Here is a 7,008-nt window from a genome sequence, read left to right as displayed (position 1 = left end):
TCAGAATGCTGTTCATCGACTTCAGCTCAGCATTCAACACACATGTGACACGTGACTTGGCGATGAGGGCTTGGGAGTTGGGTGACGTGAAAATTTCGCGTTGTGGTCCGCACGTGTTACGACGGCACGTGACGCGGCCGCGCCACGCCCCGAGTTGCGTGGAGTGCGAGGTCCCGCCCAATGCTGCTTGCAGCTTTAATTTTAATTGTTTCTTTGATTAGTCTGTCTGTATACATTGGTTCTTTTTGACATTACTGTGATTAAAGTCTCATGTTTGCCAGTTGCCAATATTATTATTTGATATGTATCTGTCCTCTTAAACATTTAAAAATACCAATGCTGGAATACTGTATTTAAATACAATTTTATAGTACTTGTACTTGACTTGAGTACTTTCATTTTCATTCAAATGCATTGTTTTATGTAATTAAACTACCAAGCAGTATATAAAATAGTTCAAAACAGCTCCAACCTCACTAGTTACAAGCTCTTAATATGAATACTTTTAGTTTTGATACTTTAAAGTCCAAATGAAAGGAAACATGTCTTTTTAACCCTTTAAGAATACATTCAAAGCCACATTGGGCACCGATTTAAGAATGTATAAAAAATGTTTTTACAAAAAATCCATTTATCAAATTTTTTGTGACATTGCTTACGTAAGTATGAACTAACATACACCCATCAATCGATATTGAACTTTTAGCGACACACAGCTGAGATTCATTAGTTAGCTAACTAGCAACAGTATGGCTTTCTAGGTACCTGGCCTCACTGATTACTGTATCAGTGATTTGGGTGACACTGGACCATACTTTAAGGAACATGGTCAGTGTACATGGTCAGACCGGGACTGAGCACAGCTTCCGAGACAGATGGAGGCCAATTTGACAATAGCAGCCCCTTCCTGATAGACTTGTTGCTAAAAGTATCTAGTAGTAGAACATGAAACTGCTCACAACAAGAGACATTTGAGTATTTCATATGTGCTTTTTTGGGGCTTTGACCATCACAAGCCGAGTGCCATCTGGTTCCATTATACTAAAGAGAAAGCAGACATCTCGACAGCTGATATCTCCAAAAAATGTTTGTCTGGAAAATAAAGAGTGAGTCAAAGTCAAATCTGTGGTTTGAAAAAACTACTTCTGCATTTTTTTTATAAATCAGAGCAGTTTATGCCAGGCTTCAGAAAAACAGAACAAACACTCAGAGATAACAATAGATAATTTCAGTCTCTGGAAAGCCATTTGATGACAGAAATAATAACAGAGGAGAAAAAGATGAGATGGTAAGTGGGAGGAGGCTCAGAGAGCAAACAAAAACTGGGGCAAAAAAAGTCAGCTGCATTTCCATCTGAAAGATGTTTCCCTGCAAGGAGGAAGCCCTTTCTGTGTGTGTGCTGGGCCCTGGCTGGGCAGGGAAGCTGAGAGATCCCTCCCTTCTGCTCCACTTTACCAAACCTTCATCTACCCTCTCTGACTTACAGATAACCCAGACTCTCCTCTGCACACCCCAACATCAAAGTCACCACCTCAAAGCCAAGGTAATTTATTCATAATCCAATACAAAACTAATCTCCTATTCATTTTGTACTCTTCAGTCTCTGGAGGAGCGGTGAATTATTAATAATGATTTCCGAGTGGGGGCAAGAGATCTCCGGTTGAACAACCATCTGTTATATATAACAAATAATTTTGGTGCTATTCATAAAATACTAAAAAAACTATTTACAGCTGGACCTAAGGACTGTGTGCACGTCTTCCTTCTCAGTCACCAGGTCTATTATATTATGGTTCTTTTTAAAAGAAGGAACCTTTTGAGGAAAGGCAAATGTCTTGCATTTCAAACTGGTTCCTGTTTCAGTCTGTGAGCACCAAAAAGTCTCCTGTCCCAAGGATGGACATGTTCACACTTTTCATTCAGACTGTTAAAGGTTATATAGTTGAAATTCACTGGATGTCCCATAGGACAGAAACAAAATAAAACTCCCCAAAAACGCCTTAAAATAAACCCTTAGTTCACATAGTGAGACCTGAAAATATATATGCGAAAAGGCTTGAAATAGCTGCAACGTATGCTAACGTTATTCCTTGGGGACAAATGTGTCTGTTGTTTCTGCCATTGACAGGTACAGATTGTTATTGTACGTGTCTAACAACATTATGGAACGTGACCTCCTTAGGTGACTAAAACAGTCAAGGTTAGGGATATATTGTGTCTTGTGTCACCGTTGACTTTTTAAAATATTTTATATTTAGTTTCTTTGACTTTATCAGCGTTGAGTTTTGGTTTTTAGTTGAGAGAAAACTCAGGAACAGAAACAAACCAGGTCAATACACAATCACTCATTTTTAAATCTATTAATGCCCATATACAATACAATACAATATATATATATATAATACAATATGCAAATACATACAAACACGAATACATAAAGTGTACATAAACTGCAATGCAAATATAAAACATGACTGTGCGTCTGTTTTTGTCTTCCTGCAGATGATGGATGTCCACTGGCAGCCTCATGGAGCTGCTGTTTGATTATGCAAAGTCTGACAGGCCCCTTTTGTCATCTGATAAAATGCATAATTCATCCACACTTTACTAAGCAGGAAGCGAAAAGAATGGATTGTCATTTCCTCAGTGTGTGTGTGTGTGTGTTTATGCATGTCGGGGAGAAAGACGAGTCATGGTGCCAAGATGAATGGTCTGGACTTTTAGCGTTGGTGGCTGGACTAGTCTACGTGTCCCTGAAGGCCTCGTCTCCATATAGAGGCATGTTTCAGCTCCCAGACTAAACTGCAGCAGCAGGGCGACACATTCTTCAGCCTGCTGCTGAACACATCGCAGCATAGAGGGAATAAACCAATAGAGCATAATGTGTGAAAAACCCACTGCCTTGATGTCTTAGCTCACATCACTGATACATAAAAGATTAAATGCACATATTACTACCACTAGTGAGCTACAACATTGTAGCTCAGTGTGATTAAAATACTGGATGAATTCTGCTTCTGAAATCTAGTACTAGAGTAGTCTCGCTGCCTATCAATTGTCTGGAGATTTCTGAATGCAAAATAGTTGCTTGAATAGGGACAAAAGGTGCTAGGACATGCCTTATCTAAAGCGATGCTCTTCCTCCTCTGGAGGGAAAGTAACTGGAGATATTGGGAATCACCTTCGATTCACATGGAGAGAGGTCTTTAAAACATTGAAAATGGATGCCCCAAGCTATTTAACATGTTACAACAGTGTTTAGCATCGAAGGTATAATTACAAATGGACGTAGTCTCCGTGGTCTCACCCATAGGTTTGTGAAGAGCAGTTGTAAAGCTCAGTGTGGTCGGCTCTGGCCATCGCCATGTTGGCAGTCCTTAATCTGCCAGCAACGGTTAATCAAAAAATGGACAACAGGTGGAGCGTATGTGCAGCTGAGGCGGGCTGAATGAGGCCTGGTTACTAAAAAACAGACACCTACTTGTCAATCAAAGTGGCCATTCCCTTAATTATGCGTAACTTTAAGCTTTAATATAATTTAAACAAAGTTTGTCATGAACGGCGAAATTAGCTATAGAGAACAAAATCGTTTTTTGTACCAGGCTGTAAACATGTTTATTTCTGCTGTAAAGTTGGACATTTTAATATGGGGCCCTCTGGAGATTGACTCACTGCTGGAGCCAGCCTCAAGTGGCCTTTAGAAGAACTGCAGTTGCCACATGTTTACAAGCACACAACTTTCACATGTCACTGGTGTAAAGAATTAGTTCTAAATTACAGCTTTTTAAAAGGACCAGTATGAAGTTAGTTGCAGATTAATACGCCCTCATCTCACCCTGCCGTTCCAACTGTGTAGGAGAAACTATGGTGGTTGGGAAACCTGTCTACATTTTTGAATGGGTTATTTCCGGGGTGCTTTGGTTCCCTTCCACCAATCAAAATATGTATATTAATTGTATATTACTTTTTATTAGCTTTCCACCTTTCAGTCTTTCAGTTTCTGCCTCATTCTGAATTTCGAGTGTCATCAGAATCACCTGACCGCAAACAATGTTTTGGAGCACCTAGCTAATGGTGATCCTGTGAGTGAGTTTCACCTTCAGCTCATAAACAGACTGCACATCTAGAAATACCAGTAGAAAACAAAAGCACTACATTTTGTATACCTACACATATAACTGCTATGTATACTCTAAATAGGAATCTATCTTTACATCGTAATCAAGTACATGTGTACATCTATGCCAGATCAGCTATGATAATCCTTAATTGATCAATTCAAACATGTATATTCACTGGAATCATACATAATACCATGAATACAGTGATAACTTACTAATTATTCTGTAATTAGTCTTAATTAGTCTAAGTCTTGGCTATATTATATTATAAAAACCTACTTAGAATTAGTATGTAGTTTGAAACTAGGATACAGAATGTGTTACTTGTCAAAGCAGGAATAGCACAGATGGAACTAATATCATTAATGTCCCAGGAAAGCACAGTCTATTGGGCTCAATAGTCCTAGTAACTACAAATGTTAAACTAAAACAACTTCACGATCGATCTACTCTTGTTATTGCAGTCTGGCAGTTACCGTGTTGGAGATAGCAGAGGTTCTCACTGGGTGACGGCAGCTTCAGATGAAGGGGATCTAGCGCTGTTGCGCTGAGAAAGCGCTGAGAAAACAGTGACATACCCACACATGCAGTTCATACAGTGGGAGGGAGGCAGAACAACAAGAGCATGACCTATATGTGCCAGAGACTCCCGAACAATACACAGCTTATTAACCCTCTGAACACACAACAACAGCTGCAGGAGCAAGAAAGAGCTGATTCACCAGGGACAGCAGCTTTGTGTCATAAATGTCCTACACAGACAAAGTTTCAACATGGTTGCTGAAACCAGAGCTCTGAGGGCATTTACTCAGTTCAAAACCGCTTTAGAGGCTTTGGTTGAATAATTCCATTTAGGAGACTAGTTTCTAGTTTTGCCTCTGCTACATTACACAACGATATTTGTATTAATTTACTCCTTTACATTTATCTGATAGCTGGATTCACTGGTTATTTAGTATATCCAGGTGTAGGTGGCACAGCCTTGATCTGCAGCAGCTATCATTAGTTTGGATTGGAACGTGTTAAAACACCAAAGTCACACAATAACACAAAAGAAGTAACTGATTGAGGCAGAGGTAGACAGCAACCAGACTTTTTTGAAGAATGTGTCTCAGTTTTCCTAATTAATTCAAGGAGAGACTTGTGTCTCCATAGAACCAATTTTCATTCAGATATCTTGAGGCCAGAGGTCAAGGGATCCCTTTAAAAATGGCCATGCCAGTTTTTCTCTCACTAAAATGTTGCCTAACTTTAGAGCGTTATTTAGCCCCGACATGCTAGCATGAAGAAATGATAATTGGGTTAGATTAAAAAATATTTCTCCACTTTAATTTCCAGAAGATCCACTAAATTACAGGATAATTGCAGTATAAAATTACCTCCACCATAATAAAATAATTTATTTACATCGCATATCTCACTTGTTCCTCCATGGGTTGACCTAGGCTTCAGTGGCTCAGACTGTACACACGTAGGTTTCCTGACAAACACAGGCTGGTATTTATGTTTCCACAAATGCTGGAGAAAATAAAAAGACTCAGCAATGGAGCTGGCTGTTCAGGTTGAAAGTATTTACAGTGTCAGCTTATTATCTTTTAATTTCTGCAGTGATTGAAGCAGCACAAAGACACACTACTCTGTAATCAGCAGTTTGTTTTGCTCCAGCAGACAGCTCTGTTCCTGCTTTAAGTAGATAATTGGAGAGCTAAGGGAGACACCAACAAGACCAGAGGAGGAGGAGGAGGTGGTGGGGAGTAAAAAAATGCAGTCTGCAACTTGTTTCAAGTTAAAGGTTTCCTTTGTAACAATAATAGGTGAGTATCTCTCATTAAAGCTTTTTGTTTGTTTGGTTAAATGTTCACTATATCCTGACAGTAGTACATGAGACAAAGAAATTTCAGCAAATATGACAAAACGTTATTTATATAAAAGTTACCTACTGCAGCTTTAAGAATGTCCAAGCAACCTTTTTGGGTTTGCACAAATGACTCTATTCTGCTGGGAGCAAATGCAGAGCAGTATGACGCTGTTATAAGATCGCAATACCTCTTAAACTGAGCAGACAATGTATGGTTTAAGCTTGACTTTTAGCTAAAATTTTAGAATCAGGCTGAATTCCTGCAAAAGCAGTTACTGTTTGTCGTGTAGTTTGATGGTTCTTGGGTCAGCTGTGGCTCCAGAGGTAGAGTGGGTTGCTCCTGATGCTGTGTCATCAATGTGTGAATGGGTAAATGTGCTTTGAGTGGTTGCAAGACTAAAAAGGCGCTATATTGCAGTCAATTTAACTCAGAAATATTGTGTAGTGCGATCTAGGTAATGCTCACCAAGTAGCTCTCCAAACCTTGACCAGTGGAGACCTTGACAAATCATATATTTCATTGTTGGACTTGTTGTTTTTTTGTTCTCAAACAAATGTGCTGCAGGTTCTACATTCACTGCTGCTGTTTTGAGTTGACAAAAGTCAGGCCTGGTCTCTGTAGACAGTAAAACCGTTTCTTCAGCATAAACAAGGACAGGTTTTTCTGTAGGCAGTGTATATTTGGAGGCCGTTGGTTTTTCTAGGCCACTCCTGTAGCTAACTGTGCTGTAGTCATGTAGCAGCTGCAGCTGGTTTCAAACTGACAAATGGGTCACAAGAAGAGGTTCTGCTGTTACTATGCTGTCATCATCTCTGACCTTGCTTTATACTGACATATAAAAGTAGAATATCCATACAAGGTTAGATTTATCATTTATTGGAAGGATAAAGGAAGGAATTACATAGTTATGTAATGGCCTTTACACACCACACAGCCTTCCAGGAACTGAACTTGAGCTGAACCTGGCTGGCACAGAGCAAACACAAACTGAGACTGAGGGTAAATTATGACTGAATAATAAGGTACAT

This window comes from Morone saxatilis, unplaced genomic scaffold (assembly GCF_004916995.1).
Source record: "Morone saxatilis isolate NCDOM2014 unplaced genomic scaffold, NCSU_SB_2.0 Contig5, whole genome shotgun sequence".
Lineage (NCBI taxonomy): Eukaryota > Metazoa > Chordata > Actinopteri > Moronidae > Morone > Morone saxatilis.
Note: the sequence above shows the minus strand (reverse complement) of the source record.